Genomic DNA, 14,792 nt, shown 5'->3' with positions numbered 1-14,792 from the left:
AACCTTTTCTGTAATTTAACACATTTATTTCTGACAATTTAAGTCCAAAGAGTCATGCTGACAGATTTCTTTCTTTATCACAGCAGCTTTTTCTGTATCATGTAGAGAAACAGTTGTGACTTCTTTACACTGACAGAAAGTAGACTTTCATTGGTCCGACCCGCTTAAGATCAAAGTGGGCTGTATGTGCATGTGATGTAAAATGACTTGACACCCCTGGTGTAGACAGATAAGAGTGCCTGTGAGCCTTGAGGGAATTGCCTTCACTCACAAACAGCATATCAGTCTCTGTACTGATGACTACAGAGGTGACATCTTTTTATGGTTTTAAACCATTAAGTTCCCAATAATCTATTCTGTCAACCCTTGGCTATTTAAGAAACCTTTACCTTTCATAATGTTCACTGCAGAGCTTTTAATATGAGATGTATCACACATTCACACTATACAACAGTGACTGACACAATGTCCATGGAGGGTTTCTGTGTGCATTTGTGGTATATATTTGTTAAAAGTCTGCTGAAAGAACTCTCTTCGGGCCCAAAAATGCAGTTATAATAGATCTGGGGGAAAAAGACTGAGAAGGAGAAACAGCAATCAATCGCACCTCAAGCATCTGGAAAATGTGTATTAGAGTGAAAACCTTTACACCATCACACTTGAGAGCAGCAATACAGAGATTTACACAACCCCAGCTTTACAACTACTACTACTATTCTACATAAATAATCCAACTATTCCTAAAATTTTACTGAGAAGTCATTATTTCATCCCGCACTTACAGATACCCTCTAAAAATCTAAATGAATGGCTAAAATGTCAAGAGTCGCAGACCACAATCAGCATTATATTGCTCGTATTTGCAGGGTTTTTTTTAATTAGAGTGTGGAATGATCTAGGCTCAGTATATATTTTCCTACCACACCACTCAAACAAAGCATTGCAATGATTCTTACATATGCTAAATAGATGGTTATAATGAGATTTGTCCTCTTTGTCACTACTTATTAAAATTCTGCTTATTCAGGTGGCCAAGAATCAATTAATTATTGCTCAGAAGTCATTAGTTTCACACACACTGCCTTCCAAGTAAGAAAATAATCATTGCTGTTAAGGCTTCATTAGCTAACGATTTTTTAAGAGATTTTTTTTTCCCTTCCAAGACACTGTTTACTTTAAAAATGGCAAGTCAACTGCCTAAAGACCCTTTCAATTGGTAAATTAATGATGCCAGTTTGATGAGGCGAGGGGAAAAATGATGACAAAGGGAGACAATCCTTTGTGCTTAATAGCTGTACAATCTTAATAAGCCAGCAACAACCACACGTACAGTGGCTTGCAAAAGTATTCGGCCCCCTTGAACTTTTCCACATTTTGTCACATTACAGCCACAAACATGAATCAACTTTATTGGAATTCCAGGTGAAAGACCAATACAAAGTGGTGTACACATGAGAAGTGGAACGAAAATCATACATGATTCCAAACATTTTTTACAAATAAATAACTGCAAAGTGGGGTGTGCATAATTATTCAGCCCCCTGAGTCAATACTTTGTAGAACCACCTTTTGCTGCAATTACAGCTGCCAGTCTTTTAGGGTATGTCTCTACCAGCTTTGCACATCTACAGACTGAAATCCTTGCCCATTCTTCTTTGCAAAACAGCTCTACAACTGCCCTGTGACGGCCTCAGAGGTTGTCTAAGAGAATGTTGGGAGCAACAACACCATGAAGTCCAAAGAACACACCAGACAGATCAGGGATAAAGTTATTGAGAAATTTAAAGCAGGCTTAGGCTACAAAAAGATTTCCCAAGCCTTGAACATCCCACGGAGCACTGTTCAAGCCATCATTCAGAAATGGAAGGAGTATGGCACAACTGTAACCTACCAAGACAAGGTCGTCCACCTAAACTCACAGGCTGAACAAGAAATGCAGCCAAGAGGCCCATGGTGACTCTGGACGAGCTGCAGAGATCTACAGCTCAGGTGGGGGAATCTGTCCATAGGACAACTATTAGTCGTGCACTGCACAAAGTTGGCCTTTATGGAAGAGTGGCAAGAAGAAAGCCATTGTTAACAGAAAACCATAAGAAGTCCCGTTTGCAGTTTGCCACAAGCCATGTGGGGGACACAGCAAACATGTGGAAGAAGGTGCTCTGGTCAGATGAGACCAAAATGGAACTTTTTGGCCAAATTGCAAAACGCTATGTGTGGCGGAAAACTAACACTGCACATCACTCCGAACACACCATCCCCACTGTCAAATATGGTGGTGGCAGCATCATGCTCTGGGGGTGCTTCTCTTCAGCAGGGACAGGGAAGCTGGTCAGAGTTGATGGGAAGATGGATGGAGCCAAATACAGGGCAATCTTGGAAGAAAACCTCTTGGAGTCTGCAAAAGACTTGAGACTGGGGCGGAGGTTCACCTTCCAGCAGGACAACGACCCTAAACATAAAGCCAGGGCAACAATGGGATGGTTTAAAACAAAACATATCCATGTGTTAGAATGGCCCAGTCAAAGTCCAGACCTAAATCCAATCGAGAATCTGTGGCAAGATCTGAAAACTGCTGTTCACAAACGCTGTCCATCTAATCTGACTGAGCTGGAGCTGTTTTGCAAAGAAGAATGGGCAAGGATTTCAGTCTGTAGATGTGCAAAGCTGGTAGAGACATACCCTAAAAGACTGGCAGCTGTAACTGCAGCAAAAGGTGGTTCTACAAAGTATTGACTCAGGGGGCTGAATAATTACGCACAGCCGACTTTGCAGTTATTTATTTGTAAAAAATGTTTGGAATCATGTATGATTTTCGTTCCACTTCTCACGTGTACACCACTTTGTATTGGTGGAATTCCAATAAAATTGATTCATGTTTGTGGCTGTAATGTGACAAAATGTGGAAAAGTTCAAGGGGGCCGAATACTTTTGCAAGCCACTGTAGTTTAACTACACTGGAAGACGTTTATCTGTCTTACAACAATACTTGGTACACAAAAATACTAATCTCCTCAATCTAATCATTTACCACTTCCGGTGCACGTCCCATATCTTTGTATCATCTTATTGACTGTTTGCAGCAGCTGTAGACTTTACGTTTTGACGTCAACGACTGTCACACAGTTTTAAGTAGGGATGGGTACCGGTGTCCGGTGCCATCTGACATAAACGGTAGTAACCAGACCGAAAAGCAGCGCACATTTCGGTGCTTTATTTCGGTGCTTTTTTTTTCCTGAGCCAATTCTAGCCAATCATTTTACGTTTACGAGGATAGTAGGCGGGGCCAGGTACGTACGTTCTTTTAGAGCAGAGCTACAGATTAAAAATGCCCAAGGCGAAGAGATCAAAAGTCTGGCTGTACTTCACAGCAAAAGATGCAAACTCAGCAGCCTGCAACAAGTGCTTTAAGCTGATACTGTGATACTGTCAAAGGAGGTAACACCTCAAATCTGATGAAACACCTGGCGACGCATAGCGGTTTTTTTTAAAGCCGAGAAATGCGCCGTGTTTGATAGCTTGCTGCGAGACCTCACACCGTGCACATCTACTGCGGGTGTGGTGCCTGTTAGCGGACCCGGCGTTAGCAACATCCCCCAAAAACCCGAAGAGTAGAGTCCTGGCCCCTAGCCCTGTCAGTGTAGCAGAAATGATGACGGATGATGATGGCAGCAGCAGCCGTTCTCCTCTGCGTGAGTAGCTTCATGTTGTTCGTGTGTAATTAACGTTGAGTACGCTAACCACATTATTACATTAATGCATGTAAGGTGAACTAGCAAACACCGTCGTAGTTACATGCGGCTGTCTTCTTGTTTGATGGCAGATACTCCCTTCACCCTGGCCAAAAAGACTAAAATGACCAAAGAAAAAGTGGAAAACAGCTAAACATGAGAGGTTTTTGGACAAAGTTTGTGTTTTTTCCATTGTTTAAGCACTGCTTCCAGCCAAGAGTGAGACCATATATGCCCTATAGCTGCAGAAAAGGCTAACATTGTTATCTTTTTACAAAAAAAAACAGCTGAACATGAGAGGTTTTTGGACAATTTTGTGTTCTCCATTCTTTAAGCACCGGTTTGAGCACCGTTTAAGCACCGGCACCGTTTCAAAAGTACCGGTTTGGCACCGGTATCGGATAAAACCTAAACGATACCCATCCCTAGTTTTAAGCAGTCTATTTTCAAGAAAAACCTCGAGGACACCTTTAAGACAAATAGACAAGCTGCAATAGTTTTTGATCATTATTCTGCTTCTCTCACATTTCTCTCACAAGAACAGAGACAAAATTGGGCAAAGCAGGCAGAATGAGGACTCAACAAGGAAACTGGCCAATTTGAGTTCACTGTCAAACTGGAGAAAATTTAAGGCAACTAAGCTTTAAAAAATAGCAGCACTACTGAGAACAAAAATCTGTTTTTCTTTTTTCTTGGACAGTGTCTATATGAATTGTACTAAAGTAAATGTGGCTACGGAGTCTGCATTAACTTTTCCTCCACTGCTATTGATGGCAGGTAGACGCCTCACCTGGTAGCATTAGTGCCAACTGATCTGTGAGCATGTGAGTAGAGACGAATGAGAGGAAATTGCACGCAATACAAATCAAAAATAAAAAACAAAAATGGCTACGTCTCAAGAGAGGTTTACTTTCAGACTATATTCTGTTTCTGAAAGTGTTTTCACTCTGAGTTTGTTGGTTGTAGCTTAAATGATCTTTCTGTTTTCAAAATAATCCTACAGTAATATGTGTCAATCCCTACATTTCCAGTGTTTCTGTTTTTCTGATCTAATATTGTCACTGAATTGCAGATCATTTGTGTAGTATAGGGGATAAAGAAAGGGATGATTGAGCTGCATCAACAGGGAAAACCTTTCCCATCTCCTAAAGCTGGCAGGTGATCACAATGAAAGAAGAGCGGGTAATTTGGATTCTTTTGACTGCAGGCAATCCTTTGGTATTTTCTAAGAGCTTTAGACTGGAGCTGGGAGGAGAAAGGATAAAAAAGGTAAAAGGGGTTGCTCAGACTAATTGCCTAAGCGGTAGATCAATATCTGAGCTAAGAAGGAAAGACCACAGCTCAGTGACGAGACAACCAATAGGTCCCATGAGTTCAAATGTTTCCCTGGGTTCAAATTTGACATTCTTACTGGAGCAGTAAAGTCAAAGCAGTTATTGACTGGGTATATGGTAGGTGTAGATCTCAGATGTTCAATCTTAGATGGAAGTAATGAATGAAAGTAATAAGTAAAACTGGTATTTTACGGTAATTATTTGATATATATGCCTGTAAATTATGGCAAACAAAAAACATTATGGAAACAAATAAGGATTTTGGGAAAGAACCTGTTTTTATTCATAAGCAGTGCTTGGTTATCTCACTTCTTCAGTGTCTGATTTACATGTAAAGAACTAGTTGATCTGCCTGAGTCTGCTTTTTCAGTCTTATTTTACCTACTCACATACTTTAAATGTGCATATTTTACACCATTTCACACCTGCCACACTTTTGTTTGCTGAATAGAAGAGTGCAGTTAAATTACATATTGTAATTCTCATGGGATAAGAGGAAGGGTGTGTGTGCGAAATGGGTTGCAGTCATCAAAGTGCAGTTAAGTGAAACTATGCATAAAAGCAGCCTTGTTCTTACATTTCATCCAGTTAGATTTAAAAGCGGTTCACTTCAAAACAACACCCAGGTATGCATACACTCATTTAATTAGGACTTTTTCATTAGGATGCTGTTATCATAACAGAAGGCTTTCCATGGCATCCCAAGAGACCAATAAAAGAGTCACAAATGACTATGCTGTATATTCATTTTACAGTTTTGTAAAGTTTCGAGCCATCTAATGACAGTCAGGTAATTATGACAAATACCTGCTTAAGGTAAAAAAAAAAGCGTTATTTTTATTTTTTTTTCCAGGCGTTTCTCTGTTGTGATAAATATCTAAATGAGGGTTGGCATTTGGTAATAACATGTGGTGTGTGTGGGCAGATCAGTTTTCATAAATACACAAATTATGCTCCAAAGCCAGCTTGCTGAGAAGAATTCTGCACACAACAGCTATAATTTTGAGGAGTAGGGACCCAACACAAAGGAGGGGAAGTCAAATAACAATTGTCCACTACAAGACACCACAGACATCGTTAATTCCTGTTTTTCTGTGTTGACAATTTTTCCATCCAGAGCCTGGCGTTTAGCAAAATAACATGCAATGGAAAACGTTATATTTTCAGTCTTTAAATGGCCGGTCAGACACAGCTCCTCCTACAGACAAAAAGGAAATCTGCATGATCCAGCTGATTTTCATTCCTTCTGTAAAAGTGCAATCTTTCTGTGCTGAGGTTTGGAAGGATATAGCTGGACAATGGCAGCAGGAGGCAGGGCAAGAGGTGTCCCTGCAGACTAATTGCTCAGAACATAGTGGGGTGATAAAGTGACAGGTTGAACAGACTGGCGGCCATGGCGGCATAAAGACCATGCTCATAGCAACATCATAAAAGTTAATTACCATCATACAAAGAACGCCCCAACCATTGTGCCACAGTGAAAGGATGAGAGAGGAAAACACACACACATACAGCGGGAGAGAGAGAAGGAGAGAGAGAGAGGAATACATTAAAAGACCTGCAGAAACAAAGACTTAACAAGTAACAAGTAGTCTCCTGTGTTGCTAATGAGAAAGCTGAGATAAAACAGGGGGATAAATTTAAATGTAGGGGGTTCCATAGCACCTCTCCAGGGCTCAATACTACTCCCCTGCCAATAATGGCTAAGCCTTCAAGCTTCAAAGGTAAGCTAGAGAGAGAGGCAGAGGCACAAATATTTCTTTTGGCCTGTGTGGGTAATAAAGTCTTGAGCCTTGGTGGCCGGCAGCACTGGAATGAGCTGTCTGCTGCACCGTGTGCACGCCGGCAAGATACTCTCCACCGGGAGAAGTGGAGTGGGATTCAATAGGGAAAACAAAAACCCAAGGGATGTGTGTGCGTGTGTTTGTGTGTACATGTTTAGTCGTCTTTGTGAGGACAGAAAATTAGCATGTGAGGTTCAAAATGTGGTTTTAGTGTGAGGGTTACAATTAAGGTATGGTTAGGTTTAGGCTAAGGGTTAAGGTCAGACATTCACTTTTGATGGTTAGGGTAAGCGGCTAGGCAAAGCATTATGTCAATTAGATGTCCTCACTGAGATATGAAAATGAGTGTGTGTGTGTGTGTCAGTCTTTCCAATGCAAATCTAATAAGCACGTTTATAAAAATGCCACTTGGACTAATCCACAATAACACAAAGTTTGACTGCAGCATCACCCAAGCAACATTTCTGTTCAAAGAGCATGTGGTGAGATTGTGTATGGATACTTGTCTGTTCATGTGTTGCTGCATGAGATCAGCAAGGAATGAGAATCTACACTTAAAAAAGATGTCTCAGTGTTACTGATATCTGAAGCAAGGCTGTATAAAAGTCTTTCTTCATTGCTCTCTGTTCAGCCAGCCGTGGAGTAGTTTAAAGATCACCTAATTAATAAAAAAAAGCCTTTATCCAGTCAAACCTTTTGTGTAAGGTTGGGACTAAGCAATGTTGTCATAGCACTTATACATTTTTGACCAAACTTGAAGAGGTTGACGTTTTTGTCAGTTAATGATAACTATATTTTACATGTTCAGTTAATTTTTTTGATAATATTTTTTACTGTCCTGAATATTTTAATTTAAGAGTACTTGTTGTAGAACTAGACAGCAACCTCTTCCTATACCAGAACACATGGCCTTCATCTTGCACTCTATTCTTCCCTAATAGAGTTTGACGAGGTCCTCAGATCTTTGTTTTATGCTTTGCAAAGAAACACTAATTAAGGTTACTTTCCAAACCACACACATCAAGGGTAAAGAGTTCTAATATTTTTGGGAGAACAAACAAAAAATAATAAGGTAAAACGACAGCAGAAAAATGAGAATAAATGTAAAATAGATCCTGATTTTTTTTATATTGTATAAGCAGACATGTCACAGAGCCTGGCAGAAGCATACCTGTGTCTTGCAGTGAGCTAGTGGATTCTTTGATAGCGACATCCAGAAGAGAAGAAAAAGAAGCTGCAATTCTAGCAGGCCCATGACTGTAATGAGGGGGCAATGAGGATTGAGGCTGCTCATTACCAAAACCTAGAGCTGCATGGAAGCCAGGATGACAGCCGCTAAGACAGAAAGGGACCCTGTGAGGAACACCACAGGTGGTAAAAACTCTGAAAGGAATAAATGGGGGCCAGGAATAGATATCACCTTCAGGATTTCAACTGACATCAGCTCCTGTGATTTCAGCCTGGTGCTGTTGGTTGGGTAGAAAATAAAACATAATATGTAGACCACTAATAAAATCCTCTTAATAATGGCATTATAATGGCATTTTAGAAGCCCTTACTCTCATAATTTGTGTAAATATCAATGACCACATGGTTTGTTTGTTTTTTAATTTTATTATCTATTTAAAAAATGAAGAAGTTAGACTAATGAAACTGAGTGACCTACATAGTATGTTTAATGGGAAAAGACAATTGAGGATTAATTTACTAAAACTGAATTATAAAAACACAAAGTCTAATTGAGAGTTTAAAAAAACATTTTAATAGGGCAGTGATGAAAGACTCTGCCTGGATCAGATGCATCGCTTTTACCAATTTATCAGTTTTTGAATACTGAGTCAGTACTGAAATTACTGTAAAGACTAATCTCTGAGATTTCAAAGTTAGACAGCATGTTTCTTGAAGACTGTACATTAAAGATATGACATGGATAAATTTTAAGGCATGGCAGTTTGCCAAAACCTGTGCCTACTGGAGGACAGGTGTCCCAAAAGTCACTAAACGATTCCTTTTTTCTATTTTGTTCCAGGTATCATTCAGAGAGACTTGAGGCCATCAGCATATCCTCCTGAGAACTGAGGAAACAAGTATCTTTTTTTTTTAGATGTCCTGCCTATTTGGAGCTGACAGTGGCCACCCAAACACATGAGCTATCATTGGAAAAGCCAGGATGTCCACTTTTGAGCACAACAGGACTTGTTGGGCTAGCTCAAATAAGATAGATAGAATTATTTCGAACATGCAAATATAACTGAAATAACAAGAAAAAAGTCAAATGATACAGACCAAAAACAAATGTCCATTAACCTCCTAAGACCCGAACTCTTCCATGGTATGCATTTTTAATTTGTCTTTGATATTTGGGCATATTGGGACCCGATGAATGCAAAAACAGAGAATTGCCAATACTTTTTTTTTTTACCAAATTTTTGTTTCTAAGAAAAATGAGAGCCACATATGAGGATATTCGCTTAAAATTCCGATAGAACAGTAGCAGTATAATGTCCTCGTAAGTGGATATCAGGTGCTTGTAGAGTAAAATTGAGTATTTTGGTCTAAATAACCCAAAATGTGATGTCCACATATGTGGACGCCAGGTCTTAGGAGGTTAAAGAGGACATATATGAGCATATTACAGCTTAGGCTCTGCAGTTTTTCAAAGGAAATCATTCCCTTGCCTGCTCACCAGTTGACATTGGAGCTGCTTTGCAAAATTCCTGCTTGGCAAGAAGTTTTTCAGTCCCCGACTGCAGTTCAGCACGAGTTTGAAAAGCTTCATGGCCATCACACTTCAATGGGCTCTGCACTCTTCTGACCTTACACCTCGTGCTTTTTCTTGTGGGGCTATATCAAAAGCAAGCTGTATGCTAAGCTCCTTAACCTGTCACAGTTTGAGGAAAGAATCTGCACGGTCTGCAGCGAAGTTGGGAAAGAGATTCTGCGAAACGTCATAGAGGCTTGCTTCTGAAGGTGGCTGAAAGTTGTTGAAAATGGAAGTGCTCCTCTGGAGGCATACAACAAGTCTTCAAGAGGTTGGAACTTGATGGGAAGCCTAGCAAGATAGACTGCAACAACTCCTTTGTCGGTGCTAAACATATGAATAAACTCAGTTTCTTGTGTAATTTTTAGGATTTTATTAAGTGTATAGTGACTTTTGGGAGACCCTGTATTTCTATATTTAATACACATATGTCACCCACATCTGATTTCCTAGATTTCTGGGTAGCCCTGAGATAATGAATACTTGTCAAACTCCTTTCGCATTACACAAACACATTAACAATTTTTCCCTCGTACCACAGGACTGACGTTGGCTCATCCACAAACCACTAGACTAATTGACTCTTGACTGAGAAATCACAAAGTGAGATCTTGCTAATTACCTGAGTCTGTGTCGTATTAAAGACAACATGCACACACGCACACGTACACACACAAAATCACCCAGACACACTTAAGTTCCATTTGTATTCAGAGTCATAAGAAGCTGGAGAGGTTAGATGTAGCAACAGAGAGAGCTGTCTGCCATTTCACAACTTCTTAATTAACCATCATAGCAGTGGTGACAGAAAGACAGATGCAACATGGAAGCAACTGATTCTCTGTGACCCAACTGAAAGAAGGGGAGAAAGATAACTCACAGTCTTATTTTTCCCTTGGCTCCTTTCCCCCCATATCGAGTATATCTAAAGGGTATCTAAGTTTTTAAAACTTTGTTCTTGTACCTCCAGTGGCAAAGCAAAGCTTATTCATAATAACAAATGTTTTTGTTTTCCTCTTTTGGGCAAAATAGAGAAATGTTGGAATCTGGTAGCCAGTAAGCTTGATTGGTGAGAAAAACTAGCATAAGAAAACAGGACAGACTGCACTGAAAGCTTTTCATTTTTTTTCTTTTTTTAAAAATTTGACTTGGTAGGCAAAGGGCAACATTTTCAGCACAGGAAGATTTCTGGTTTGTGTTTGTAGTCGGCTAATAGTTTTTTTGGCCACGTTTGAGCAGGCTTTGGTTGCAAGCAAACAGTAAATATGAAGTGCAAAAAAGGGACTGCAATTTCCAAAAATGTCATTTTATAACAAACAGCTTCCATTTGAAGACCATGAAGCTTTGTTTAATTTATATATATCCATACACAGTGACTGCTGAATGAAACTGGATGTCTTGAATCGTGATGTCCATGATGCCTTGAATATTTTAATATCCCCATCCACCTAACACTTATCTACAGGCAATGCAAGATGAACTGGCCATGTAAAGAAACATATAAATGTCATATAAATTTAGATAAATGCTGCAAAACATTAGCATAAAATATTTACTGTAATCAATTATGATCAAAATCCTTTCTTCAAAATGATCAAACACAACACAGCTATTATCTGAGTGAGATTCTCTGTTCTTTACATTTCTTTCAGACAAAGAAAATATTTTTTAAATATACCCCAGTTGCTCACACAGGGACCCACTTCTACTCAGTCAGTGCTTTGTGAGCTCTTCAACAGATTCAATTATTTGTTTTTCATCTGCCAATTACAGTGTATAAATTCACACCTGTTACCACGGCTGCAGGAGCCCAGTCAACACCTATGGCATCACATTGTCAATACATGACACACACGTCAAAGCAAACACACACACACAAACTGCTATGAACCCGAAACACAAAGTTTGCACAGACCTTACTTAATGTATAAAAACTGAAAAATGAATATGAATATTTAGTCTGTAGGCAAGGGAATAGATGTTTCTTTACTGGAAGCTTGTTAGTTTCCAGTTTACTGTAATCTTAGTTCTCTTGACCAATATATGCAGAGTTGTTTGGCTGCATGCAGGTTTTCACAGTCTGTGAACTAAAGTGGGATGCACTACCGAAATAACTGCATATAGTCTGACAACTATTTCCTATTAAATTTTAAAACATATTTTACATTCATAGTCAAACTATAAACAATGCCCACAACATGGGATGGGACATCTTGGCCTGGATATTAGTTATGTAGATATCTGCTGGCTATGCCAGAAGCCCTGAAACACTGGCTTTAGCCCCCACTTGCTAAGACATAACAGATTAGCCAATAAAGTAACTGATTTAATCTATCCAAACACATACAAAGCATAGATTCTAACATGCTGAATCACATTGTGGCTTTTTCTTATATTAGCACTGGTAGTTTTGTTAACAACTAACACTAATTACTTAGTTAGTGGAAAAAAATAAAACACCTCTAAAGTCTGACAATGTGTGAAAGAGAGAAGCAGTGAAAGATAAAAGGGTCAGCAGTCAAGCATCTTTGGCTCAGCACTTCAATCCCTCTCTGCTCCAACTAAATGCCAAATATGGTCACACTGCTCCAGCTCACTTCGTTCTATGTCACACATACACAAGTTCAAGTAAAGGTAGACTACACATACACATCTGTGTACTGACTCAAGGAGACATGCATGTGTGCATCAACACATAACCATAAGCAGACTTCATTTCTTCTCCCAGACTGCTGTATGTTGCCCCCAACCAAGAGCTTTCACACTAGGATGGTCTCCCCGTGTCTGGCTCCCAGGAGACTGTGTGAAAGAGGACTACACAAGTACTGTATGTGTGTGTGAGTATGATGTGTGTAGCAGACAGCAACTGCCTCTCAGGGTGCCTGTGCTTTAGCCATGGTGTTATCCCAGTGGATGAGAGTGAAGAGGAGTCTTTTCTTTGAGACTGCTGACTGGAGTCCTCATATGAGTGCCTGGAACAAATGGATTAAAGAATAGCATAATCTGAGGCAGTGGCATGCCAACTCACTACTGCACCACACTGGACTCATCTCATGCCAATTCATAAGACCCACTGCTATAAGAAAGCAACAGTACATCATGGATTTCTAAGGTTTTCAAAGAAAAAAAAGTCCCAATATACTCATGGTAGACTCCTATATGTAGATATAACAATATTTCAACAATAACAGGAATAAGAAACAACACATTTTACTGTTACTTCCACTTTTAAAGTTAGAACTGTGGAAAATGTTCCAATGACATATAGATCAATCAATAAGTATTTTGCATATTTCTAGTGTTCTTTTTTCTAATTGCTTCTATGTGAGAAACATTTGCAAATGTATCTGTGTTTGCTTTTAGATCACTCACAATTATCTACACTGTGACAGGAAAATCACACCAGCCCTCTCCAATAATTTCCCTAGTTAGCCATGCATCACAAGCAACAATCATAAAACACTGCAAACATAGATGTTTTTTTGTTTCTTGTCTTTATATATCGTTGTATTTGACATTTCTGGTTTTATTGTGCACAAGTAAGTAGGGCTGCCACCAAACTGAAGTTTCAGATACATCTGCAATTCATTTTTTTGTCCTTGTTTTCGCCAGTATATAATATTACCAGGCTACCATATGGATTAATAATGATACAGCCCGCGCACATATTTCAGTTTAAATAAGACTCCTGCTGCATTTTAATTTCACTATGAACAATGACAAATGCAACCACCTAAATTAAACAAGGAAATAAAATTCATGATGTTGCCTGCAAAGAAATATCCCAATTCTCGTCTTTAAATAAATCCAATCAATTAGTTTCCACGTTTGAATGATATTGGATGACGTGTTTTTGCACAAAATTTGTATTAATTTTTTTTTATTAAAATGTGAGAGAATACAGTATTAATGCCTGGATCAGCTCTTTGTTTCCTTTCTTTTAGCACTTTTGCTGATACATAGGTCGACACTATATGCTTAACTACTGAAACCTAATCATGCCTGTTAGCATGCACTTCACAAGGGACTCTAGTCCTACAGTACATCAAACACAGGTTACTCATAATACCCACGAGGCTACAGTCCATAAAAGTAAAGGCTAGGCTGATAACAGGGGCATCAATCAGCCTCAATTTCAGCGTCTCTCATCAGTTCACACAGGCACCGTGCATAATGTTTCATGTGTTTCATGTAGATTAATTCCACTTTTATCTTGAAGTAAAGCTGTTCAGAAATCAGTCCAACAAATAAACAAGCAAAACCAGAAATTTGAGTATTAGATGTGTTAATCAAGGAACTAGAAAAGAACAGATACATTTGTTTTTGAGAAAAAGTGGTTGAAAAGCCCAGGTGGAAGAATCAATTCCAGGAGAAGCCGTATTGTTTCATTACAGAGGAGGTTACAAAAATAGCAACCTGCCTTCAAACCCAACTATCAGTGGCTGTGGCATTAAGAAATGATGTGTCATCAATCAGTGCACTATAGGAAAATAAATAACATGCTGAGGAACTGACTGCTATTGTAAGTGTCAGCATTCAACAGTCATTTGCCAGAATGAGAGGTTCTATAGACCTCTGTCCACCTCTCCACTCAGTCCCTCCTCCTCCTATCCTTCTATCTCCTGTCATCTGTCCCACTGGCAGCCTGTCCTTCCCAAGGTCTGCTCACTCATTAATCATCATTTCCTCCTAAAGTTCTTTCCCACAAGCACACACAAATACACAAACACACTGTGTTAATCAGTCACTCCTAACACGGTGCCCTGACTACAATTATTCAAAGCCAAGTGATCTTTTATCATTACTCTTGTTGTGCTGGCAGCAGATTGTCCCTAAAAAACATTAACCCCTGTCATTGTCCATCACTTCATTCTATAGATTAAGTAAAAGAACAATCCCGAAGAAACTCTTAACGTATTGATTTGAGACACTGTCTTTGAGGTGTTTTTATACCTGCTTTAGTGGACAAAAACTGGTACAGTCAATAAAAGTTGGTTATAAAAGTAGTGAGCAACCTCTGTTGGCTTCTTCTTGTTTGAAATAAAATATTAAATATTTAAAAGAATAAGGAAATGTATGTTTTATCTGAACTTTCAAAAGAAAAGGGAAACTGGCACAGCATTACTAGGATACCCTGCTTGATATCAAATCATGCTGTCCACGGGCCATAGAGTAAAACGAGTCT

The 14,792-nt window shown here is 39.2% G+C and overlaps 1 protein-coding gene and 1 long non-coding RNA gene across 2 annotated transcripts in view; one reads left to right on the top strand and one right to left on the bottom strand.

Annotated features, from left to right (window-relative positions):
* The window catches only part of LOC120436399 (neuroligin-1-like), a 265,194-nt gene that overhangs the window by 190,205 nt on the left and 60,197 nt on the right, over window positions 1-14,792 (bottom strand). The gene's annotated exons all lie outside the window — the stretch shown is intronic.
* Window positions 8,872-10,047, top strand: LOC120436401. Its single transcript, XR_005610389.1, has 2 exons — window positions 8,872-8,933; window positions 9,737-10,047. It is a non-coding gene; the product is annotated as an uncharacterized LOC120436401 (long non-coding RNA).

Source organism: Oreochromis aureus, linkage group 23, assembly GCF_013358895.1.
Source record: "Oreochromis aureus strain Israel breed Guangdong linkage group 23, ZZ_aureus, whole genome shotgun sequence".
NCBI lineage: Eukaryota > Metazoa > Chordata > Actinopteri > Cichliformes > Cichlidae > Oreochromis > Oreochromis aureus.
The sequence above is the reverse complement of the archived record's forward strand: the minus strand, read 5'-3'. Positions and strand labels throughout refer to the sequence as shown.